The sequence below is a fragment of the Melozone crissalis genome, unplaced genomic scaffold (assembly GCF_028551555.1).
Source record: "Melozone crissalis strain CALT ecotype California unplaced genomic scaffold, PUWL_Pcris_2 ptg000046l_1, whole genome shotgun sequence".
Classification (NCBI taxonomy): domain Eukaryota; kingdom Metazoa; phylum Chordata; class Aves; order Passeriformes; family Passerellidae; genus Melozone; species Melozone crissalis.
The window spans coordinates 16,819,272-16,846,060 of NW_026535824.1; the positions used below are offsets into that span (position 1 = coordinate 16,819,272).

At 51.4% G+C, this 26,789-nt stretch overlaps 2 pseudogenes; both read left to right on the forward strand.

Moving 5' to 3' along the window:
• Positions 1-816: 816 nt before the first annotated feature.
• Positions 817-969, forward strand: LOC128943574 (5.8S ribosomal RNA; annotated as a pseudogene).
• An 887-nt stretch (positions 970-1,856) lies between these two features.
• Positions 1,857-9,857, forward strand: LOC128943568 (28S ribosomal RNA; annotated as a pseudogene).
• The last annotated feature ends 16,932 nt before the right edge of the window (positions 9,858-26,789 follow it).

Here is a 26,789-nt window from a genome sequence, read left to right on the forward strand (position 1 = left end):
GGCTGTGGGATGCAAAGACATGCTGAGTTTTCTTACCAAAAGATGATGCTGTCTATACATTTTGATGCTGATGCCTCATAATCAATGTATTGTTTTCATGACATGGGAAAAGGTGAATGAGTAGATGGTGCTGTTGGAGCTGTGCTCAGTGGGGCAGCAGCAGCTCTGGGGTGATTCCCTACGCAGCTGCAATCAGCCCACGTTGCTCTCAGGGCCAGGTCTGAACGAACTTGGTGGTGCTGAGCAGAGGTGCACTGCTCTGTGTCCATGGGATAACCCCAGGGTTGTGGACTCCAGTTCTGTGGAGTTGCCACTGCTTTGCATGAAAACCCAAGGGCAGAACTTGTCCTGTTGTATTTTTTTGCCATTCATAGCATCGTCTGCTATTTCTGGGCATTAATTGTGTCATTAGACAATAACTCACAAGAAGGGAAGATTCCACATATATTTCCATTTTGCTTTCTTGCTGCTGCAGGTGGAACTGATAAACCTAGGAGCTATTGATGCTCCCTTCACCTATAGCCCTTCAACTGCAAACGTGGGCTTCTGCTTCAAGTTTGCGCCTGAGGAGGGCATCATTGCACCAGGTGGGACCCAGACTGCTCAGATCTCCTTCAGTGCCACCATAGTGGGGAGGTTTGAGGAAGAATTCCAGTTCAGTGTGGCTGGATCTCCTATATCTGCACTCCTGACTATCAAGTAAGGACGGTCAAAGCCAGGCACGCGCCCGCACGTCCTCAGCACAAGAGAAAGGGGCGCCCCATGTGAGCGGTCCCAGCCCCTCCACAGGTGTGGGATTGGTGCCGAAAGCCAGACAACTCTTAGTGGTGGATCACTCGGCTCGTGCATTAATGAAGAATGCAGCTAGCTGCAAGAATTAATGTGAATTGCAGGACACATTGGTCATCCACACTTTAAACACACTTGCGGCCCCATGTTCCTCCCAGGGCTACGCCCGTCTGAGTGTTGCTTGACGATCAGTCGCCGTCCAGCGGCCACCACGGTGGTTCAGCTGGGGTTGCCTCACAGGCCAGTTGACTGTGGTCAGCAGCGGTGGTGATGGTGGCTCACCGGTGCCCGGAGGGAAAGGCGGTCAGGGGTTTGGCAAGGGATGCGTTTCCCTCGGCGGCCTCAATTTTTTCCCTGTGACCCAGCAGGCATCATCATCGTCATGGCCGTCATCGTCATTGTTGCCATGCAGGGCTTTCATCCCCCTATATGCAGGCTCAGGGACTGCTCCGTAGTTCCCCACTCCGGGAGTGAGCCACTGGGGCAGAGTTTGTCCTTGCAGGGCCCGTACCGCGGTATGGTGGTGGTGGCAGCTGAGGAGAGTAAGAGACAGCATTGAAAGCACCGCCGTGGGCCAAGAGAAGGGAGAGGGCAAGAGGGAGATGAGGCGCAAGCCTCGCCCCCAGCCTCCGCCCCACGTGGGCGGCTGTCTGCAGGTGGATACTGCGGGGGTACTGTGCCACTGCATGTGCGCGTGAGGCGAGAGCGCTGGGGACAGATGTTCCGACCCCCTCCTCCTTTCGCCTGCCCTCCTCCTCTTCTGTCGTGGTCTCAGGGCGCAAATAGCACCATGGCTTTTCTCTCTCTCTCCACCAAGGCCATCACGTGCCGCCTGGTCCCCCATCAGGGCTGTCTCTGCCACACTCCCTTTTCGGTTCTCATCTCCGGGATGGGGCACTCTGTCTCCGCTTCTCTCCCTCTGGCTTTATTTTCCCCTGGCGCGTGGGTGCCAGTGGGGAGGAAGGTGAGGGTAATAGGTGGGAGAAGCTGGCTGGCTGTTGGCCTGTTGGCATGCTGCTTCTTTAGGAGCTGCATGGGCCAGGAGGTGCGGCCAAGCTTTGGCCTTGCGACCTCAGATCAGACGTGGCAACTCGCTGAATTTAAGCATATTAGTCAGCCAAGGAAAAGAAACTAACGAGGATTCCCTCAGTAATGGTGAGTGAAGCGGGAAAAGCCCAGCGCCGAATCCCTGCCCCGCAGTGGGGTGCGGGACATGTGACATACGGAAGTCCCAATCCCTGGCGGCGCTCTCGGGGGACCCAAGTCCTTGTGATCGAGGCCGCAGTCCGTGGACGGTGTGAGGCCGGTAGCGGCCCCTGGCACGCTGGGCCCGGGCCTTCTCGGAGTTGGGTTGCTTTGGAGTGCAGCCCAAAGCGGGTGGTAAACTCCATCTAAGGCTAAATACTGGCATGAGACCAATAGCCAACAAGTACCGTAAGGGAAAGTTGAAAAGAACTTTGAAGAGAGAGTTCAAGAGGACGTGAAGCCATTAAGAGGTAAACGGGTGGGGCCCATGCAGTCCGCCCAGAGGATTCAACCTGGTGAGTTGTGGTCGGCACAGGTTCAGCGGAACCTCGCCTCTGCCTCCCTTCCGTCCCCTGGGCGAACCCCATCCACGGAGGCAGGCTGGGGGGTGCAGGCCGGTGCGGGGACTGCCGCCCAGCCGGCAGCTGGCCCTGTCCGGGCACATTTCCTCTGTGATGGTGCGCCACGACCGGCTCCAGGTCGACTGGGAAGGCCTCCGACGGGCAGGTGGTCCGACGGGCAGGTGGTCCAGTGCCGCGCGAGCAGCGGTGGGTGTTACAGCCCTCGGGCAGCAGGTCTCGCCGAATCCCAGGGCCGAGGAAAAGGACTGCCGCTGCGCCCTCCTCCCCCCACATCAGCAGCGCCGTGGTGGGGGGCATCGTTTCCCCGCCTCTCACGGGGGGGGGGCGGGGGGTGGCATCCTCGCAGCACGGCGTTTCGCGCAGGGGTGTGGGGGCTGGGCCTGCCAGTCTCTGGCGCTGCTGTCAACTGGCCTGGACTGTCCTCAGTGCGCTTTGACCGCGCGGCACCACCAGGCTAGGCTCACGGGCCGCGCTGGGGTGCCCGGGATCCACAGCGATTTTGGCTACCCACTCGACCCATCTTGAAACACGGACCAAGGAGTCTAGCACGTGCACGAGTCAGGGACCGTTGTCGAAAGACCGCAGCGCAATGAAGGTGAGGGCCGGCGCGCGCCGGCTGAGGTGGGATCCCGGGGCACGTGTTGCCCCTGGCAGCCCCGGGCGCACCACCGGACCGTCTTGCCCGCCGCCTCCTCGCGGGGCCGGGGAGGTGGAGCGTGAGCGTCCATGCTAGGATCCGAAAGATGGTGAACTATGCCTGGGCAGGGCAAAGCCAGAGGAAACTCTGGTTGAGGTCCGTAGCAGTCCTGACATGCAAATCGGTCGTCCGACCCGGGTCTAGGGGCAAAAGACTAATCAAGCCATCTAGTAGCTGGTTCCCTCCGAAGTTTCCCTCACGATAGCTGGCACTCGGCAATGGGCAGTTTTACCCAGTAAAGCAAATGATTAGAGGTCTTGGGGCCAAAACGATCTCAACCTATTCTCAAACCTTCAATGGGTAAGGGGGCCGGCTCGCTGGCGTGGAGCCGCGCCGTGGAATGTGAGTGCTCAGTGGGCCCCTTCTGGTAAGCAGAACTGGTGCTGCGGGATGAACCAAACACTGGGTTAAGGCGCCCGATGCCGACGCTCATCAGAGCCCAGAAAAGGTGTTGGTTGATCTAGACAGCAGAACGGTGGCCATGGAAGTCGGAATCCGCTAAGGAGCGTGTAACAACTCACCTGCTGAATGAACTAGCCCTGAAAATGGATGGCGCTGGAGCATTGGGCCCATACTCAGCCGTCGCTGGCAATGCGAGGCCTGCGGGGGCTAGGCCGTGATGAGTAGGAGGGCCACTGCAGTGCACCTCGAAGCCAGGGGCGTGGGCCCAGGTGGAGCTGCTGCAGGTGCAGATCTTAGTGGTAGTAGCAAATATTCAAATGAGAGCTTTAAAGGCCGAAGTGGAGCAGGGTTCCATGTGAACAGCAGTTGAACATGGGTCAGTCGGTCCTAAGCGATAGGTGAGCGCCATTCCGAAAGGGCGGGCGATGGCCTTTGTTGCCCTCAGCCAATCGAAAGGGAGTCGGGTTCAGATCCCCGAATCCAGAGTGGCGGAGACGGGCGCCGCAAGGCACTCAGTGCGGTGACGCAACCGATCCCAGAGAAGCTGGTGGGAGCCTCGAGGAGAGTTCTCTTTTCTTTGTGAAGGGCCGGGCGCCTTGGAATGGATTTGTCCCGAGAGAGGGGCCCTCACCTTGGAAAGCGTCGCGGTTCCAGCGGCGTCCGGTGAGCTCTCGCTGGCCCGTGAAAATCCGGGGGAGAGGGTGTAAGTCTCACGCCGGGCCGTACCCATATCCGCAGCAGGTCTCCAAGGTGAACAGCCTCTGGCATGTTGGAACAATGTAGGTAAGGGAAGTCGGCAAGCCGGATCCGTAACTTTGGGATAAGGATTGGCTCTAAGGGCTGGGTTGGTTGGGCTGGGGCGCGAAGTGGGGCTGGGCACGTGCCACAGCTGGATGAGGTGCCGCACATGGGTGAGCGCGCTCCACGTGGCCCGCCCGGGCGCTGGGGCGTGCACGTGCACAGTGGCGACTCTGGACACACGCCGGGCCCTTCCTGTGGATTGCCCCGGCTGTGGCAGGCGCCACCTTCCCCCCGCTCCGCCCGCCCTCCGCCTTGCCGCGGCCGGCGCCCCAGCGGCGGCCGTCATCATTGCTCACTGCCGCCCCAGTGGTTCCCGCAGGTGGGGTTCCCGCGGTGTGTGGCCAGCACGCGTGCAGCCGCAGCCGGCGTTGGCTCAGCAGTTTGTGTGGGGGACGGTCCCCGGGCCAGCGCCCCACCTCAGTCGGTGCCTAGCAGCTGGCTTTGAACTGGTGCGGACCAGGGGAATCCGACTGCTTAATTAAAACAAAGCATTGTGAAGGCCTGAGGCGGGTGTTGACGCAATGTGATTTCTGCCCAGTGCTCTGAATGTCAAAGTGAAGAAATTCAATGAAGCGCGGGTAAACAGCGGGAGTAACTATATTTACTAACTGGGCATAGCCGCGGAAGTTGCACCTCCTCGTGGCCCTGCCGGATACCCTTGTGGTAACTGAGTCAACTTCTGCCCCAGTGTGGGAGAGGGCGCATATCAGCCCTCCCTATCGTTGGACTCACCACCCAACAATAGTTTCACGAATCGCTGAAACAAAAAGGTTGGCACAGTTAGTTCGCTGTTGCACAGAGCCTTGTCCATGGGCTGTTGTTGACACAGTTGGTAGTTTGAGAGAGGGTCGGCTACTATATGCTTCTACCCTCACTTGGACTTGTCACTTTATTGCTTACCGGACTGACAAAATGGCTTTGCATTATATCTCGACTACCACTCAGACTGACCCATTACATCTAAGGGTCATTGATGCCAAATTACCATCTATGCCCTCTGTGCCCAGGGAAGAGGGATTCGATCTTGCAAGTTTGGTGTTTTTTAACTCCAAAATTGTTAAAGAAAATGGTGTACGTCATGTGGATGTTTGGTAGGGTTTGGGGCAACTCCCTGAGCCCTATAAGATCTCCCCTATGGGGATAGCCCAGGATGAGGCTGAGAGTGCGGTGGGAGGTACCAAAGAGCCCAAAACACCCGAGGCTCCTCACGGGTCTGAAGGTGATGGTACAACGCCAAGAACACCTGTCGTGTCCATGCCTGACAAACAACCATCTTGTCCTCGTTGTGGGACCCGGTTTACTAGGATGTTTGGGCTGATTGACCATCTCAAAAGGACACACGGGCAGAGAAAGATCATTTTCAGGTGTTCAAAATGTGGTAAACAAAATCTAAAATACCACAGTATCTCCTGTCACATCCCGCGCTGCAAGGGGGTGGTGTGTGTGGCTCCCACTGGGGAATGGGTCTGTGAGGTGTGCCAACATGGGTTCGCTACTAAGATTGGCCTGGGTCAGCACAAGAGGATAAGACATCCTCTTGTGCGAAATGTGGAGCGGATTGTTGCTTCTCATCCCAAAGAGTCATCGGCCTGAGGGGCCCACAAACAGGTATGGACTGAGGAGGAAGAGGCTCTTCTGGTACAATTGGTGGACGAGTTTGCCAGTAAGAGAAATATCAACCAGCTTATAGCGGAGCATATTCCAACTAAAATGGCAAAGCAGATTAGTGATAAAAGGCGTCTCTCCGTGAAAGGTCATGAAGGACTAGTAGGTGCCACTGGAATTGAACATCCTGCCAGGTCTGCTAAGTTGCCCAAGGAGGGACAGTTAAAGCTCCAATTCCAGAAAGTCATCAAAGCGGGATTATCGTTTGGCAAATTGACCATGTATCGGGAAGCCTTCAAGAAAGTTCTTGATGGGCAAGATCCAGGTCGGGTGGTGAAGGATGTTTATAAGGAGTTTCTTGGTATTCTGGGTGTGCCTAGCCAAACTAAATCTATCAAGGGTCAAAAGACGCAGGCCTCCCATGGCCAAAAAGCATCCAAAACTCCATCAAATTGGATGTGCAAAAGAGCTATTAAGAGGGGATAATTCTTGAGGTTCCAACTGCTGTACGAGTTACGTAGAAGGCGCCTCATGCGTCATCCTGGACAGCACGGAAGCCTCTCAGTGCCAATTACCATCAAGTGTTCTCCACGATCAATTTAAAAGAAGGTGGGATACATCTGGTATATTTGGTGGCCTACTGAATTTCCCTCCATATAAGGAGGCGGCTAACACCACATTCGAGGCCCTAATTACTGGAAAAGAGATTGATAAGAACATGAGAGAGATGTGTAAAACCTCTGCTCCTGGGCCAGATGGGATCACTTTGGTCAGATTTTTGCAAAAGGCCCAAAGTTTTCCCGGTTGACTGAGATCTTCAACCTCTGGCTTATCACCGGTACTGTTCCAGATGCGCTGCGGGACTGCGGGACTGCAGGACAGTCTTGATACCCAAGTCTTCAGATGCAGAGAAGCTTGGTGATATCAATAACTGGAGGCCTATTACTATTGGTTCAATGGTGATTAGGCTGTTTTCCAGGATCGCTACTGCGAGGCTGTCCAAAGCATGTCTCATCAACCCCCGGCAACAGGGTTTCATTTGCGCATCAGGTTGTGCCGAAAACCTCAAGTTGTTACAGCTTGTGGTGGAACAGCTAAGTGAGAGCATAAACATCTGGGGGTTCTGTTCGTGAACATTGCTAAGGCATTTGACACCGTCTGTCATCAACATGTATTTGAGGGTCTGGTCCAGAGAGGGGTGGATCCACACATGATAGAGTTGGTGAGGGAAATGTATCGGGATGTTAAGACGTGCATTTCCATGGGAAGAGAAAGGACAGACCCCATATACATTCGTTCAGGTGTCAAGCAAGGCGACCCCATGTCACCTTTGCTGCTCAATTTTAGTGATGCACCACCTTCTATATAAACTCGAGAATGAAGGTGAGGTTTTCCATCATGGGGGCTGGAAATTTACGGCCATGGCATTTGCCGATGACTTGGTGCTGCTGAGTGACTCTTGGGAAGGCATGTGTCATAACATCAAAATTTTGGAGGCCTTTTGCAATCTTACTGGCCTCAGTACGCAGGGGGGAAAATGTCATGGCTTTTACATCAAGCCTACAAGGGACTCGTATACTATCAATGATTGTCCCACGTGGGTGATTAATGGATCCCCCCTTAACATGATCGACCCAGGGAGCTCAGAAAGGTACTTCAGCACATGGGTTGACCCCTGGACTGGCTTTGCAGATCCTAGACTATCAGAGAAGCTCATGGATGGGCTTCATCGGATTGGTCGTTCGCCCTTAAAACCTCTTCAGAAAGTCAATATACTCAGGACCTATACCATCCCGAGACTGATATATCTGGCTGACCATACTGAAGTCAAGGTGGGCCTACTTGAATCCCTTGACCAATTAATTCGTAACACGGTTAAGGAATGGCTTCATCTTCCCCCAAGTACATGTGATGCGATCTTGTATTCGAGTTTTAAGATGGCGGTTTAGACCTCATCAAGTTGGCGTTGCTCATTCCAAGTATTCAGGCGCGAAGACTCCATAGATTCGGATGAGACTCTTGTGAAGTATCTAAAGGAAGTATATCTGGAACGGTTATTTGAAAAATTGTGGTTGAAAGCAGGGGGGACACAAGAGTCCATCCCATCAATTTGGGAGCCTTTACCATTGGTAGAGTTGGGGGGCGATGATGGAGCCTGGCTGGAATGGGAAGCACCCATCCCTAAGATTCGTTACCCAAGACCTTGTAACTGGAGGAAACGAGAATTTCATAAATGGACCCATCTGGTTGCCCAGGGCCATGGGATTGAGCATTTCGAGAATGATGAGATCAGTAATGCCTGGATAAGGCAGTTTAAGGGCATACCTCACTGTAAACTAATTACGGCCCTACAACTCAGAGCGCATGTCTACCCAACAAGAGAATTCCTGGCTAGGGGTAAGCAAGAGAATGTTGTTCAATCATGTAGATATTGTGGAGCTAGATTTGAGACCGCAGCCCACATTGTCAGAAACTGTGCCATCACTCAAGATGCCAGGATTAAGAGACACAACGCCATCTGTGAGACCCTTAGCGAGGAGGCTAAGAGGGAGTGTTGGACAGTTTTTGAGGAGCCACACCTGAGGGATTATGTAAATGAACTATTTAAATTGGTTTTAATCTTTGTCAAAGGTTCTAAGGCGGTTGTGGTCAATGTGACTGTGAGGTATGAGTACTCTGGTGTCTCATTGAGTGAGGCCGCCTTGGAGAAGGCCAAAAATATCAGCGCCTTCATACACAAATTCAACAACTGACCAATGCTGATGACATTGAATATGTTGGTTTCCCCATGGGAGCCCGTACCAAATGGTTTGGCAATAATACTGAGTTGCTGACCGCCCTTGGTCTCTCTAAAACGAGGCTAGAGAGAACCATGTGGGCCCTAGCATCCAAAGTACTCTTCACCTCCGTTGACATTGTATATATATTCGTTAGCAAAGCTAGATCAATTGTATCTGTGTAAATACTTGGTAAATAAACTAGGCCTCTCCTCTCGACAGGTTCGCTGGACAGTGGAATCGGTTTTTGGGTGGGAGGGGTTCATCCGTCATAACCGCGTCTGGCCCATTTTGGGCTATAAATTCCAATTTGGTCATTCAGGTGGACGGGCCACCTTACTTAACCCGGAAAAGGAACATATACAATTTGTATGTGTTTATTAAATAGCCAAATGCCTCGTCATGTAATTAGCGACATGCATGAATGGATGAACAAGATTCCCACTGTCCGTGCCTACTATCCAGTGAAACCACAGCCAAGGGAACGGGCTCGGCGGAATCAGCGGGGAAAGAAGACCCTGTTGAGTTTGACTCTAGTCTGGCGCTGTGAAGAGACATGAGAGGTGTAGAATAAGTGGGAAGCCAGGCGTGCGCTCGGCGGTGCAGGGCGACCCGCCCGCCGGTGTCCCGGCCGTCAGTGAAATAACACTACTCTGATCGTTTTCACTACTCTGATCACTTACCTGGTGAGGCAGGGTGGGCGAGCCCCGAGGGGGGCTCTCGCTTCTGGCGCCAAGCGGCCGGCACGTGGCGGCCGCGACCTGCTCAAGGGACAGTGGCAGGTGGGGAGTTTGACTGGGTTGGTACACCTGTCAAAGCATAACGCAGGTGTCCTAAGGCAAGCTCAGGGAGGACGGAAACCTCCGGTGGAGCAGAAGGGCAAAAGCTCGCTTGGTCTTGATTTTCAGTATGAATACAGACCGTGAAAGCGGGGCCTCACGATCCTTCTGGCTTTTTGGGTTTTAAGCAGTAGGTGTCAGAAAAGTTACCACAGGGATAACTGGCTTGTGGCGGCCAAGCGTTCATAGCGACATCGCTTTTTGATCCTTCGATGTCGGCTCTTCCTATCATTGTGAAGCAGAATTCACCAAGCGTTGGATTGTTCACCCACTAATAGGGAATCTGAGCTTGGTTTAGACCGTCATGAGACAGGTTAGTTTTACCCTTCTGACGATGTGTTGTTGCAGTAGTAATCCTGGGAACCCTTGGGATAGGATGGGATGTGTTATCCCTTAGAGAAGTGAGGCCAATGGAGATCTCGCCCCTGAGCACGTTGCCTGCAGAACCCCTTCCAGAGCACAGCAGAAGGCCTGTCCTTTGGGCTGGGATCAGTTTGGTCAGAGGGGTGACCTCCTTTGACCAGGGACACATCCTACTCTAGTGGGGGATGTTGCTGAGCAGGGCTTTGAGGGTCAGGCTGAAATGAATGTGCCAAGGGACAGTGAAGGGGCCTGGGAGGTTCCTCTCCACTCCTGGTGTGTGGCAGAAGAGTCTCACCCTCTCGTGGGTGGCTGTGCTCTGGTGGGACTGAGGCACCTGTGTGGTGCCTGAGTGCTGTGGCAGCTGAGGCAGCTCCCTGGCCCAGGAGAGCCTCAGTGGGCCTGAGGGTCAGGGACCCCCCAGCACTGCTGTGGGGCTCCTGGGCCAGCTGTGGAATGTGTTCTGCCCCAGAACCTGCTCAGTGCAGCCCTGGAGTTCCTTGGGGAAAGGTCCTTGTTAAATATCCTGGTTTTATTTTTTATTTTATTTTCAAATGTACTTCAAATTCAGGATATGTGGTTCATGACTGTCTGGTTGGGAAAGTCCTAAACCTGATATTCGACGCAGTCGTTAAGTGTGCTGGATCCCATTCCTCTTGTCTGTGGCCATCCTTGGGAACCCTTGGGATGGGATGGGATGGGATGGGATGTGTTGTCCCTGAGAGAAGTGAGGCCAATGGAGGTCTCTCCCCTGAGCACATTGCCTGCAGAACCCCTTCCAGAGCCCAGCATAAGGCCTGGCTTTTGGGCTGGGATCAGTTTGGTCAGAAGGGTGACCTTCTTTGATCAGGGACACATCCTACTCTAGTGAGGGATGTTCCTCACAATTGGTAATGGTTTCAAAGACAGAGCACATCCCTTCTGGGATTTCCTTTCCTTTCTTTGAGCACTAAAGGAGGACTCTCACCCTGGGTTTAGCTACAGGGACAAAAGGCAGAAGCCTTTCTGTGCAGGTGAGTGCCACTCCTTGCCCACACTACCTGGAAACTGAACCCTGCCAAGCAGGAAGGAGATCCAGAGGTAAGGGCGTGGTGCAGTCAGATTGAGCAGTCCCACCTGTCCATAAATTCCCATTTCCAAAGGCCTCCAGACAGTCCTTTGTTATGTTGCCAATCCCCATGCAGATGCCCGGGACCCTGGGATCCCAGGGTGCACAGATGTCCCTGCACTGGGCTTTTCCCAGCACAGGCCAGGACAGCCTGGGGGAGAGGAAACAAAAAACCAACCTGTAGAAGACCCAAGAAGAGACCCTCAAAAAGAGGCTTTAAAACAGAGGAGTTCATCATCCTCAGGCAGGATGGGTGGGCTCCCCTTCAAACAAGCAATGTCAGTTTCCCACTGACACCAATCCTTTTCTACAGGATGGACAAATAAGGAGTAAATAAAAACCCACGGAATGTGACATAGATGAAGACTTCCAGGAGCCCAGTTGTGGGGTGTGGAGGTTCAGGGACATCACACCATGACCAGTATGATCCAGTGAAGCCAAATTTATTATCCCTAAAAAGACTAGATTTATAATAATTTTCTACTGCCCACACATCTCTAGCTAATACATGATTGGTTAATCCTAGCTGTTTACACATCTGAATTAAAATGCTGATTAGATCATCTAATTTTTTGTGCATCTTGCTGTGGTTGTCTGGCCCACCCATTGCTTTCTCTTTTTTCTCACTCTCCCAAGCTTGCTGACAAATTTGCTGATTCCTGATGACTCTTCTTCTTGTATCTTTCTCAAGGATATACTGACCCCATTTCTTAATATGTCCATTATCCATTATTTGTGAATGTGTTCATTGTCCACTAGTACAAGCAGGCTGGATTGTGCATCGGCTGAATATGGCCATTGTCTAGCAAGAGCTCCTCAACCTGCAAAAAATCCTCAACACCCCAGAGCCTGACCATGCCCCACAGCCCACCTCAGAAATGAACCACGCAGATTGGGTGGGGGGTCTGGTGAAGGAGATGTGTGAGATGGGCTGGATGCTGAAGGAATACACTTCCCCAGCTGGTGAGAAAACCTCCTCCTGCCTCAAAGAGGGAGAGTCTGATGGTGCAGCAGCGGAACCCACAGATGTTACAACTGTCCTGGTTCCAGCTGAACTGCAAAGGCAGTCACAGCCAGAAGCAGTTGCCCCTGTGGAAACGAGGAGGTCTAAGATGAAATCAGAGCACCCAGACAAGGATAAGAATGGAGGGCCCTCACAACTCACAGGGGAGCCAATGGTTGAGATCATCACTGAGTCCCTGATGTACAGAAGTCTCTGTAATCTGCACAAAGACATTGTACGACAGGGACGTGAGGCTTATACAACCTGGTTACTCTGGGTCTGGGATCTTATGGGTACAGGTGTCCAGTTGGATGGTGGTGAGGCAAGGAATTTGGGACGCTTGACCCAGCACTCAGGTATCAATCAGATTTTTGTAAGGGAGCCAGGGTCCTTTTCCCTCTGGGAGCGGCTTTTAATAAGTGTCAGAGAGAGGTTTGTTCACAGGGAGAGAATGCAGGAGCAGCACCATAAAATGCACTGGAAGACTCTTGAGGATGGGATCCAACAGCTGAGAGAAGTGACGGTATTGGAGGTACTCTTTGGGAGGGATGGACAGCATGATAATGACCCCAACAAGGTCAGGTGCACAGGGCAAATGTTGTGGAGCCTGGCAAATCTGGGGCCATCCCAATACACCACCTTTATTGCAACAATTGATGCCGATACCGGCTGAGAGACAGTGGGTCATGGGGAGCTGTTCAAAGGGGAGACAGTGACAAGTCAGGGCAGACTTTGCTGAGCTCCGTCCAAGCCCTTTCTCCCAGCCCTGCCCCTGTTGCTCTGTGCCCCCCAGTTTTCCTTTTCTCAGAGCTCTTCCTTCAGCCCCGTGCCTGGAATTTTGCTGGGATCTGGCCCCATTGCTGTGATGAGCAGGGGCTCTGCCCATGGACACCAAGGGGTCAGCTCTGCTCTGCAGCAGTGGGGTCATGGAATGGGGACGGGGCAAGTCCTGGGGTAGGATTCCATCAGCTCAAGCAGCTTCTGAGGCTGAGGAGCTCAGCAGCATCTCCTGTCCCAGGACTAAGGGAGGATGATGGCCAAAGGCAGTTTGAGAGGGTTTCCTGCTGTGCCCAGGGAGAGCAGAGACAGCTGTGCAAGGCAAGAGCAGTGGCTGGAACTCAGCGAAGGGCTAGGGGAGCTGCTCTGTCACTCCGTCTGTCCCCAGCTGCCCTTTTCTGTGATCCAGGGCAGTCCCTGTGTTCCCCTGGAAATCAGCCTGACACAACTGAGAGCAGAAGGACCCACAGCAGAGCAAACTGGTTTAGCCTTTCTCAGAGTCCCAGCCCCACTCTGGCCAAGGACACTCCTGTCCGCCAGTGTCCCCTGGAGGCAGCTGACAGCTTGGATGGCATCCTGAGGACACACCAAGGGTCCTGTCCATGGCACTGCTTGAGGAGAGTGGGCTCATTGCCAGGGCCCCAGGCTGCCCTGCCCAGAGCTCCCCGGGCACAGGGAGCTGGGACACCCCATTGCTGTGCTCAGCCTGCACAGGAGGAGCCCAAGGGCTGGGCCTGGCCCTGCAGCTGGAGCTACAACTGCAGAGAGCCTCTCAGCAATGCCAGCAGCACCTGGGCAAGGCAAGGAGAGAGAGAGAGCCGGGCCTGAGGAAAAGCCTTCCCCTGGCCAGCCCTGCCCAGCCCCTGCCAGGCAGCAGCAGGGCAGGACAGTGGCCCTCAGGCCCTGGTCAGCAGGGAATGGGCACATGGCCACAGAGATGCCCTTCATCTCTGGGGCTCCTCTGCCAGCCCAGGAGGGACTGAGGGCCCTGAGCCCCCGGGCTGAGGGCTGTGCTGGCTGCGAGGGGACACAAGAGCTGTGCTGCTCAGGGCAGTGTCTGCCCTTCAGGGCAGGCGCAGCAGGTGCCACATCTGCCCTGCAGCAGGGCTGCCCTCGGCACTGCCTCCCTCCTTCCCTGCCCACGGCTCGTCTGCTGGAGCTGTCCCAGCCCGAGCTGCTCCTGTGGGCCGGGGCTCCTTCCCTGCCAGAGCTGCCAGAGCCCAGCCCAGCCCCTGGGCCACCGCTGCCCTGCAGCTGCTCGGCCTTGCAGGGATTAAAGAACAGCTCCCCCAGCCTGGGCACCAGGGAAAGGTGATGCTGCATGGATCTGGAGCTGGGCAGGTGTGGGCTCTTGCTGAGGTTCCCAGGAAAACTCAGTGTGATGGCTGAAGAGCCTCAGCCCCTGCTCTGCCCTGCACAGCTGAGTTTCCATTGCCACCAAGCTGAGCCAGGGAAAAGTGGGAGCACAGATTCAGGAAAGCAGAGACCCAAGCAGGAAACCCCTGCCCTGAATGACCCAATGAAAAGTCCCCTCAGGAATGAGCTGGGCATGAGCTGCAGCTCTGAGCAGCCCTGGCCCGCACAGCACCCTCTTCACAGCAGCAGGACCTGCCCTGTCAGTAGTCACTCCGTGCACCCACAGCTCACCTGCAGCGTCCATGGGGAGCTGCCAGGCAGGCTGAGAGCTGCCCCTGGCAGGTGGCACATGCCCTGGGCTGGCCAAGAGCCCTGAGGGCTGCAGGAGCTGCTCTGCAGGACAGCCCTGGGCAGCCCTGGCTGCAGCCCCAGCTTCACCCCCTGCAGCCGTCCCTGGCAGCAGGAGCCATCCTGCCCTGTCCCTCTGACGGTGCCCAGGGCAACCCCGCTCTGCAGCACATCCTCCCCCAAAGCAGAAAGGGCGGCAGCAGAGCCATCCTTACAGTCACATCAGTCCTGCCATCTCCAGCTTTAGGAGATCCCTGCAGCCAGAAACTGACTGTGTCAAAAACTGGGAAGATTTCTCCATGAATGAGCTCAATATTGTCCTTCCAGTTCCTTTAAGTCTCTCTCTGCTTCACTGCTCTCAGGTACCTGCAAGCAGTGCCCTCAGCCCTGCTGGACTGAGACAAAAGCTGCTTATCAGGAGAAATGACTTTTTGTGTTCTTCTTGGTTTCCAAGAGCTCCTGTGGCAGAAGCCCAGCCCAGCTCAGCAGCACAGACACAGCACAAGGACTTTAATGACCCTCTCAGGGCTATGCTGCTGTTTACATAAGACTCAGTCCTAGAGAGTGTTCAAAGAACTTCTCAGGAACTAAAAATTAAATTTAAACTCCAAAGTTTCTACAAGTTTTAATGCGTCCCACTGAGGGACACAACTGAGAAAGTTCTCCAGGCAGAGCAGAACATTGGAGGCAGTGATATCTGGTGGGGACAAGCAAGGGAAAGGTGTCTCTGGTGCTGAGCAAATCTGGATGTGTTTGAGGAATGCAAAGGGCCAAGGCCTGAGCCCCAGCCCCTGGCCAGGCAGATCCTGTCCCTCCCTCCTTGCTCAGGGCTCTTCCCAGGATGGGCACTGGCATGTGGGGATGTTCAATGCCTGGGGCAGGAGCATGGGGCGGCCCCTGCCAGGCTGCTGAGCAGGGACAAGGAGGCAACGAGGCCCCAGGCCTGCAAGGGTCACTTGTCCCCTCCTGGCCCCAGGGCCAGCAGCCATGGCCAAAGTGCTGCCCAAGTTGGCTCTGGCAGGGCTGTCTTGCAGCTGCTGCCCATCCCTATGCCCTGTGCAGCCCAGGCTGTCCCATGGAGTCCCTGCCCTGTGCCTCTGTCCCTGCAGGCTGTCGGCATCTCCTAGCTGCCCCACCTGGCTGGGCCCTTCCTTTGCTGACAGCCCTTCCTCCTGCCTCCCTCTGCCTGCCCACACAAAGCCTTTGGCTCATTATCAAAAGGGTTAATTAATTTTTGCTGTGCCTGTGAGCTTTTAGTACAGGAACAAGGCATGCAGGGGCTGCCTTCCCAGCAGGAATGGTTGGAAGACAAGAAGACATCTGGCTCAAGAATGCAGTGATAGAAAAAAGGACTAAATCTGGGAACTTGGAGTGGGTTTTACGATATTGGATAAATTGTAATACACATTTGTTGACATTGGTAGAATTACATGTTCACATAATGTTAGGAGTTATCCCTTGCTAGACCTCAGGCCTGAATAAATGATGCCCTCTTAAACTGCAAATGTGGGAGATTAGGGACCGATCGGAAGATCTCGCAATGTTATGGGTAGACAGAACCCCTCCCCTTTACTGTTAAAGTTACTTAGCCCCCCGTTTTGTTGGCCGTTAACCCCCATTATTTATAACCCCGTGTAACCGTTAATAAATGCCATTTGCCATCCACCACATTGGTGTCTGCGAGTACGTGGCCCGAGCGGCAGGGGGATTGTTGCTGTGCCATTCCTGAATCAGGTCGTCACACCTCAAGTGGAGGCAACAAAGCGGTGCCAAAACCTGGGACTTTTCCCGGGAGATGGGGATCGACTGGTCGGGTGAACAACGGCCGCAGCAGCTGGCCCAGCTCAGTGGGGAGGATACTCCCGGACCAGCGAGAGGAATGGAGACCCTCGCAAAGGTCATTTTTCAGGTTCACAGGCAGTGGGATATTGACTGCAAGCCAGGGGATTTTGCCCTCGTAGTATCGAGGCTACTGCGGATTGGGGTTATTTGCAGCCGGTGGATATTCTCCACACAGAAATGTGGTATAGGTGTAGCAAGGCCCTAGCCGAGGAGGCCATATCCTCAGGCTCGGGGCGGAATCTCAAATTATGGGGGAGAGTCGTGTGGGCTCTACGGAAAACACGGCAGGAGCAAGAAACGTGGAAAACCGCGCAGGACTGTTTGCTGGTGGTGCCCTGGCTGGGTGCTGGGGCGGCTACGCAGACTGTGGGTGATTGCGATTTTGCTGAGTGCAGGGATTCGCAGCCGCGGGGATGCTCTTCGCGGCTCCCAAGCCCAGGCGCGCCGGCTGACGGAAAAGAGCAGGCGCAGTCATTTTGGGACAGGCTGTTAGAGGAAGTGCAAGGCACCACTGTTAACTCGGAGGCGCGAGGCACCGTCATTAACTCAGAGTCTGAGAGCCTGGGTGGAGCCTCCGCCTTCTGCGCCGCAGGGTGGCGAACCCCAGGTGTCGGAGAATGACTTAAAGAAAAGGCCATGAGACATAAAATTGAGAGAAAAGTATAGGGGAAAAGTAAAAGCAGTTTCTAACAGTTCTCAGCCTTCTGATTTCTATAAACAATTAGACTCTCTTTATAAACAATGGAGTTCTCAGATTGTCTTCCCATAACAAGTAGAACACCGTCTCTGGGAAGGCCTGCCATCCTGAGAGCAGATGTAAAAGTTTTGGGAACACTGGTTTCTGTTTTAGTTTCTGGTTTCTGTTTTGGTTTCTGTTTTTAATAAACAATTGTAGGCATTCTAAAACAAAGGGAGTGGTTAGAAGTTTCTCTGTTAGCCTATCATGACATTGGATTACAGAATATTCATGGCGTTCGTTAGCACTGTTATTTAAGGTGATTGATTGATCAATACAGTTGGAGTTCGATGCATCAATCGGATGGTCGTGTCTCCCTTCACTTCAATATATGGTGACCTCCGACCGTGATAGTGAACACCACAGGGAAGCGAACGCCACGCGAAGTGAAGCCAGGTTCGGGTTCCGTAAGATCGAAACTGCAGCCGGAACGGCGTAGAAGCGCGGAAGACAAAGCGGAGGGTAACCCGCCGGCCCGCGCCGCTCTGCGAGTGACTATACAGATAGGCTCGTCCGAGACATGCGGCCGCGACCTTGATTTGAAGAGCTGCAACATGCGCACATAGGTATGGAAAGGCAAGCCGCATATGAACTTTTTATTACCCTTTTGCAAAAAAGGCAAATTAAGGGAATAGATTTACAGAAAGAATTACCGCGTCTTTTAGTTTATGGCCTAGAAAGGGGGATCTTTATAAATCCTCACACAGTTCACGAATTGTTGGAGTGGCGTAGATTTGGTGATTTATTGTGGCAGGCTACGTTAGATGATGATAAAACTGCTAAGAAGTGGGGTAAATTATGGCGGGTCGTTAACACCGAGCTTTTGCAAATTCAAGCTGAAAAAAGGGCTGCTCACCAGGCTACTGCCGCTTACGATCGTAACAAAGAATGCGATCAAGATAGGGAATTTGATAAGAACGCGGGAATTCCTCTTGGCCCCACGACGCGGACAGTTTTATTACCTGCTTCGCCGCCTCCCTCGGAAAGCCAGGCTATGAGTCACACTATGAGCCAGTCGCAGACCGCCTCACTGCCTGCCGAGCAGCCCCCCTTAACGGGCCAGGCTACAAGCCCGGCTACGAGCCAGCCTACAAACCAGGCTACGCAGACTGCTTTAGTACCCGCTTCGCAGCCCCCCCTAACCAGCCAAGCTCCGCGGGGTGCCTTGTTGTCTGCTTTGCCGCAGGCTACACAGAGCACCTCTGACTCTCCCGTACCTGCTGCGTCTCAGCAGCTGGGGCCCAATACGTGTACTCCGTTCCCGACAAGCAATCAGCCGGTCCCTGGGTCGGAAATTGGCTTGGCGGCGGCGATTGCAAGGGAAAGACGGGACGCGTGGGCTGCCCTGGCCAAAGATGCAATTGACAGGGGAGATCAAGAGCTGATAAGTTCGGCTCGAGAACTGGTTTGTCTGGTTGTCTTTAACCCCCAGCCTGGAGGAGGTTTTCAAGCCACAATTAGCACTCTTGACTGGAAGCTGTTATCTCAATTGCAAGCTGCTGTTAGTCAGTTTGGCTTTAAAAGCGAACCAGCTAAGCAAATGCTTGATTGTATTTTTAACACCAGTATCCTCCTCGTTAATGATTGTCTTGGCATAGTTAAATTAATCTTTACCCACCATCAACAATTGCTGTTTAATGATCATTGGCGGATACTTGTTAGTGAGTGTGTGGTAGTTCAAAGACAGCCGGGGGATCCCTTGCATGGTATCACTATTAATGAGCTTATGGGGCTGGGACCTTTTCTTCGTACTGATGCACAAGTTTTAATAGGTCCGGAAAAGTGCCGGGAGGCAATGCAGTTAGTCAGACTCGCGATAGATATGGTAAAGGAACCAGGAGGGATACCAGTGTATATGGGAATTAAGCAAGGCAAAGATGAGACATTTGGCGCTTTTGTTGATAAAGCTGCGGCTGCAATTAAGAGAGCTGGCGTGCCAGAATATTTGCGCAGGGTCCTACTCAGGCAGTGTGTCCTTCAAAATTGTAATTCTGCTACTAGAAACCTACTTAATGCTTTAGGTGCGGATTGGACTGTAGAGGAAGCATTAGAGAGGATGGCTCTTATTCCTACCAGGCAGCAGGCTTTTGTGGCGGATGTACTCAAACAGATAGGAATAGGTTTGCAAGAACAGGCAAAGTCCTCTCAGAGTCAAGTGTTAGCCGCTTTTGCACCTCTTCAAGCGTCAGCTGCGTTTGCAGCATCTAATAAAGAGGGCCGCACGAAATGCTGTCCATGCGAAGGCAAGGGCCGCTTGCGCCGGGAATGCCAAGCACCAACAGAAGTCATCGCTGCATCATCGGTGCTCTTTCCTGCCCCTAACCCGACACCACAGGGAGCCACCGCGGGCGAAGCTAAACCGCCGCGAAGGGAGTGACCCGCAGCGCAAAGCAGAGATGAATTAGCAGAAGGATTCAACAGGACTTTGGACTTATAGTTACGGTAAAGGGATTTTCCATATGGTTTACGGATTAACGGAAATGTGTGAATTCAGTGATTTATGGTAGAATTGCAGTGCTGTGCTACTCCGAACTCGGCACGGGCGCGCCGGAGGCAGCGGCGGGAAGATCAAAAGCCGCCGCCGCAGGAGCCGCCGCGCGGGAGCGGCCGCGCCACCCCGAGAGCGGAGCCGCCGCCGCAGAAACCAAGCCGCGCCGCGCCGGAAGTGAACAAAGAGCGCCGCGGGGGGAGCGACCGGAGCCGCATCGCCCTCATGTGTGAACTGGGGGCCAGATGTCCACGGGCGGCCAGTTGCTGCTTGGGAACAGTGACTGGACATCAGAGAGCAGGTGATGGAGGAGCAATCATGCTGTGCATTGATAGTTTTCGTCCTGCACACTCCTTAGCGGATTCCGACTTCAGAGTGCTTTTTTGAGCGGTAGCGCTTCTCCCTCCGCCCCGTAGCTGGCAGGAGCTACAGTTTAAGATCTAACAGCCGTAATAACTGTGACTCTTGTCAACAAAAGAAAAGATTCCTATTGCAATTAAAAGATTAGTGAAACTAAACAAGCGACACCAAGGACTGTTGCTGTCAGGATGTTTTTCACCTAAGTTAGAGAGATCTTTTGTTCTCCCCAGCACAGACTGTAAAGCAGATCAGCGTAAATGAATGCAGGAGTCATATTTCGGCTGATTTGGCTCGGCATTGGTTATGCTGTCTTGGAAACATCTGTATTACCAGAGACTTTGAACATCAGAAACCCGGATGGCTGGGCCGGTGGAACATTAGACTTTAAAGCTGTGTTTTGAAAAGTTTAAAAATGTTGAGATGTGTTGGATTGATTGTATGAGTGAGATGTTGTGAGTGTGTTTTTGGTATAAAAATGCTATAGCAAACACGTGAAGAAAGTTATTTTAGCTTAATATTTTAGAATCAGGCCTGTAAGTAAGTTATAGTAAATGCTATATTTTATTTCTATAGTAGGTTTTATCTGTTATTAAGTAGTTTAAGTTAAGTTATCCATTAAGTGCCATTAAATGTTAAGGTTAAAATTGTTGAGCTTGTTTTCGGTTGGGTTCGAGGTCTGCTAAGTTTAAATTATATATAGGTTTGAGTTGTGTGAGATTTAAAGAAAATTAAATTTTGTTAAGTATTATTAAGTAAGTTAAGTTAGATTTTGTTAAGTTTGCATTAGATTTAAGTGATTTTACATGACTTACAAATAAGTCTGTTAAGTCAAATATTTTAAGTGCTTTAAATGCATACTACTTTTCACCACTCCAAATTAACAAAGGACTGAGAATTGCCCAGTTGATGCCATTTGAGCCAAATGACTAAAGGATTACAAACTGAAAACTGACTTTGAACATTTCTGGGAAGCTCATGAAAAAAGGTGGATGTGATAAATTCAAGGACAGAAAGAATCATTTTCAGACTTTTTCACCTTCTCTCCAGGTTGCATGAATGAAAACAGTTAACAGCTTTCTTTTCTTAGTCCAATTACCACCTGTTGTGGAGGTAATGTCTCCTCCACAAGAGTTTCTGTGAGGAAAAACTTCACCATTATCTTACCTTGTTGCATTCAAAAAATAGTCAGTAAGATAATAGAAAAAACCTGCAAACTAACCTCCTTTCTTAAAAAGAAAAAACGGGGGAAATGTCGGAGAATGACTTAAAGAAAAGGCCATGAGACATAAAATTGAGAGAAAAGTATAGGGGAAAAGTAAAAGCAGTTTCTAACAGTTCTCAGCCTTCTGATTTCTATAAACAATTAGACTCTCTTTATAAACAATGGAGTTCTCAGATTGTCTGCCCATAACAAGTAGAACACTGTCTCTGGGAAGGCCTGCCATCCTGAGAGCAGATGTAAAAGTTTTGGGAACACTGGTTTCTGTTTTAGTTTCTGGTTTCTGTTTTGGTTTCTGTTTTTAATAAACAATTGTAGGTATTCTAAAACAAAGGGAGTGGTTAGAAGTTTCTCTGTTAGCCTATCATGACATTGGATTACAGAATATTCATGGCGTTCGTTAGCACTGTTATTTAAGGTGATTGATTGATCAATACAGTTGGAGTTCGATGCATTACCAGGATGGTCGTTCTCCCCTTCACTTCAATACCCGGGGTGGAGGGACGCGGACGTGGTCGGCAGGAACAGAGAAGGTTTGCAGGACACCGCACATGCTGGCAGGAAAGAGGGGAGGGTTTTTCCCCAGTTCTCAGACACGGCACGGACACCGACAAGTGGGAACGGAGCCAGATCGGGATTGGGACAGCGCAGGTGTGGGTCACAGGCAGAGAGGACGTTCCCGAGACCGCGCCTGCGCCGAGAGGAGCACAGGGGAGTCGTGGTCAGGGCGGAAGCGCCTGCACTCCCGTGACGGCACAGGCAGAGGCGAGGCATGGTCGAGGTGCAGAGGGTGCCCGAGGTACCGGCCCTGCTCCGGTCCCGCGGCAGCGGGCACGCAGCCAACCCCAACAGCCAGCTTTCATGTGTTTCACTATCTCTTTGTGTGATCATCTACAAGACATGTGTCTCCTCAGAATCTTGTCTTTTTGTTTCTTAACTACTCATATTTTTTAGGTTTCTTTTAAATCCAGGTTGCCAGTTTTGTGGTTTTCTTCAGTTATTATTTCTTCAGTTATTATACAGTACCTCAGCCGAGAATTCAAGAGGTTTGCTGTGTTTGAAGAATTTCTGTCCTGACAGAAGTTTCGGAGGGATTCAATTCTTTAATGGTTTGATTGATCTTTAATCGTAAGGTTTCCAATTCATAACTGCTGTTTTTAAGAGTCTTGTTTTAAAATATATTAAGTAATGTCCATCAATTAGAGTTTGAACTCTGGCCAAGTTCTAGCTCTACTTGTAATGGAATGATTGAGAATCAGCCCAGATGTTTTCTGCAACAAAAAGTATTCAAGTCCTTTTGGCTTGGCAATTTGACCATGTATGATAGCTGAGCCTGATTTCAAAGGGAGTTTGGAGAAACATGAATCCGGACATGAGTTCTCCAGTTCTCTGTTTTTTCAAGGTTCATCAGATGTTGCAGACTCTGGGATGACAGTTCAGTGTTGTAGTGACTGATAATTGTATTATTTCAGATGTGTTATTAGTTATGTGTATTATCTGATTGATTTCTAATTGCTGTTATCTTACATTTCCCTATGCAATATTGCATAGGGACTGAAACAGAACAGATCAATGTTTTATTTTCACATCAGGACCCATTCATCACCTCCAAGATTTTCAGATAATTCTCCAGTCCCTGCGGGGACATGGATTTTTTTGTGTTTTAGCAGGTGCAAAAGTCCAGGTAGACCTCAGTAAATAATGCGAAACTTGATCAAGTGCATGAGAATGCTCACAGGAAGCATGGGCAAGAAAATGCTGACCATTCCACAAGCAAAAAAAAAAAAAGAAAAAAAAAAAGAAGAAGCACAGATGTTGACTGCATGACTGCGCAGAGATTCCAGCCCTTGTGCTTCACCCACAGAAGATTGTAGACTTTACATTTCTTCACAGATGAGAGCCACGTAGTGATACCTACTAGTGTCACTAGAACTTTGCCCAAAAGACAAGACTTTGTAATAATTAGTAAAGACAGAAGCAGCATCCTTAGACTTGTCATTTATCCTTCGATTGTTTCAGCAAATCAGAATGAAGAGCTGACAGACTTAGCCAAAGCTCTTCAACCACTACTGACTGTTCCAGAGAACATCCCAGTAGCCAAAGCTATCGCTTTGCCACCACATGCAGCAGAACAAGTCATGCTAGTGTTTGATCAGCAAGACTTTCCCTCTAGAGACCACGTCCATAGAATTCTCCAGTGTTCGTCATTCAGGAGAAAACTTCAGGCTCATAGAGACTGCTGCACAACCTCAAGAAGATCAATGAAGTCATTGAGGACATAGAACTGCTTCAGCAAAGACTTCCTTCACTCTCAATGATTAGCCACTTGTGATCATTGATCTCAAAAACAGTTTCTTCAGCTTCCTCCTCCATCCAGATGATGCTCCTCCTGTTGCATTCTACGTCCCAAACATCAACAAAGAAAAGCCTCTACAAAAGTACCAACACAACAAGAGCTGCAAAAAGCTTGTGACCATCCTGCAGAAGAGACAAGAATTGAACCTCCTGTTCATGCAACAGAGAAGCCTGTGTGCTGCCTTGAAAGAACAATGTTTTTACGCAGACCATACCGAAGTCGTAAGAGACTCCATAGGCAAACTGAAAGAAAGGCTAGCACAGAGAAAGACTGAGAGAAAAGCCCAGCAAAGACAGTTTGAGTCATAGTTTGACTAGTCCTCATAGCTGACCACCGTTGTTTCCTCCTTATTAGGCCCAGTTGCTATGATACTCCTCACATTGATTTTTAGACCTTGCATTTTAAACAAGTTAGTATTGTTTGTTAAAAACCAGTAAGAAAAAGTTAACATTTTATTTGTTGACCACCAACAGTTGCTTTGAAGCGCGTTAGTTGCAGACATGTTGTATTGTTTTTTACCAGTTGTCAGTTTTGCCATGTATCAGTGTGATAGCCTTTGTATTTTTATAACCTTTACACTTTCTGTGGTTTTAATTAATCATAAAGGGGGGGAGGCAAATCTGGGAGATTAGGGACCGATCAGAAGATCTCGCAATGTTATGGGTAGACAGAACCCCTCCCCTTTACTGTTAAAGTTACTTAGCCCCCCGTTTTGTTGACCGTTAACCGCCATTATATAACCCCGCGTAACCATTAATAAACGCCATTTGCCATCTATCACATTGGTGTCTGTGTGGCCTGAGCAGCAGGGGGATTGTCACCGTGCCATTCCTGAATCAGGTCATCACGCCTCAAGCGGAGGCAACATGCAAATTAGTGTTAATGAGTCTTATTCTGATGTTTTTGAGATTTGGTGTTGGCGAGGCCTCACAGAACCAAGGACTCAGCTGTGACACAGTGCAAACTCATGGAACAAAGGGTCCATGGTGACACAGCAGAACTCCATGGAACCAAAATCCATTCTGGCACATTGGAGCCACATTGAACCAATGTGATACTGCGGCTCCAAGGAGACCATTGTGACTCTGAGAAACCTCTTGGAAAAAAGGGGCCCATTCTGACACAGCAAGGCCTGGTGGAACCATGTGTCCATTGTGACACTGCAGAACCTCACGGAACCAAGGTGACCGTATTCTACTATGGAACCTCCTGGAACAAAGCGGCCGTGCTGACACTGCAGAACCAAGGAGAGTGCTGCTGGCAGTGTGAGAGCTCATGGAACCAGAAGTCCATTGTGACACAGCAAGGCCCTGTGGAACTAAGGGTCTGTTGTTAAACTGTGTGGCCTCATGGAACCATGAGCCATTGCGACACAGCGTGGCCACACGGAGCCAAGGGGCCACTGTGACACTGCGGATCCAAGGAGACCATTATGACTCAGGAGCTTCATGGAACCAAGAGTCCATTGCTCCACTGTGGGGCCCTGTGGAATCAAGGGGATGATAGTGACATTATGGGGCCTCATGGAACAATGGAGACTGTTCTGACACTTTGGGACCCACTGGAACCAAGGGGCCATTATAGCATGGCAGGGCCTCATGGAATCAAGGGGACTCCAGTGAACACCATGGGTTTCCATGGGATGAAGGTTCCAACAGAACCAAGGAGGTCGTTGTGACACACCAGGGCATCATGGAACCAAAGGTCCATTGTGACACAGCAAGGCCTCATGAAATCATGGAGGCCATTTTTACGCTTTGAGGCCTTGTGAAACCAAAGGGCCATTGTGACACTCTGTGGGATCTCAGCCTCTCAGGGCTGAGATACAGGGTTTAAGATTTCTGTACAGGGGGGTCTAAAGAAGTAAGATGGAGGAATTGGGGCGTGCCCTTCTCCTTCTTCTTCTTCTTCTTGGCCTCCATCTTCTGTGGTGATGTTGGCACTTTGGGATTGGTCCTTACCAAAAGTGCACTGGTTAATAAGGGTAAAGGGTATTGGAAAAAAATGATAAATATTGTATACTTAACTCCGAGTATAAAGATAAGTGGCCGCCCCGGGGACTCTCAGTGAGCGTGTGCCCATGGCTGACTGCTGAGCAGAACTCTGTCAGGCCAAGAGAAAATCTTTTAGATAAGCATTTAATAAACACCGAGACTGAGAAAAGATCTGAAGTCCCTTCTCGTCCTTTGGAGCGCGGGCTGCCCAAGGCCACCTTGGGCCTTCCCAGACCATCTAAACAGCCGAAAATCCAGCAAGTGGCGTCCGCTGCGTGGGCTACCTCTCACCAAACCTTTCGGGGGGGGAAAAAGCCCTGAAGAGCTGAAGAGCTGAAGAGCCAAGAGGACAGCACTGATAACTCCTGAGGAGAGAAGCCTGAAGAAAGAAAGAAGAAAAAAAAAAACGGCCAGGAGAATCTGCAAAAATCAGCAGTCACTGAGAATTCCATCTCTCAGCTTCTGCTGAAGACAGTTCGTAGCAGAGCGGCCTGGACTGGGACCAGAAAGGCGCCTCTGGATCCATCTCTCGTGACCTGCTGGACGGAGATCGGGAGCCTTCAGACCACTCTGACGACAGATTCGGTAAGAAGGCCAAAAATAAGAATATGGGGGCCACACTCTCCCAGGAACAACGGGAAATCTTGTCCGCCTTACAAGGCGTGGCTGAATTATATACAGAAGGGATCCCAAAGAAAGAATTAAAACAGTTATTGTTGTGGGCAAGGCTCAACTACCCCCTTGCAGAAACATGCCTGCTATTCGAAGTGAGGTTTTGGCAAGAAATTAATAGGCATTTATATTTCTTAGCAATGAAAAAAGATGAGACAGCGTTAAAGCTGCTCTCGCCGGCAAGAATTATGCTATAAGGTATTTCAGTGCAGTCAAAAAGACTGGAAAAGCAGCGAAAAACTGTGGCACCCTCAGAGGAGGGGGTGGAGCAAAGCTCCGGGAAAAAATTAGCTCTGGCTTCAAAAAGCCAGGGGGAAAGGGCTCTTGAAAAAAGAGAGCAGGAAATAATATTAAACCCCCCGGTCAAAGAACGCAAGAAACCCCAAAAGCGTCCTGAAACCCCAGAGAGTATAGAGGAGTCAGGAACGGAAGGGGGGGAGCAGGAGGAAGACAAGTGATTGGGGGGAGCGCTTTCTCACGAAGAGCAAGGTGGCAGCATGGGAGCGGCGGTGCAAACGGGCAGCGCGGATGAAAATGAGGAGATGCGTGCGGCAGGCAAAACTCGCAAGAACCCGAAGGGGGGAGTCACATACCAGCGCGGAGGCGGTAAACACGGGCGGCAAATTGGGGGAAGCCGCACAGCTCCAGCGGGC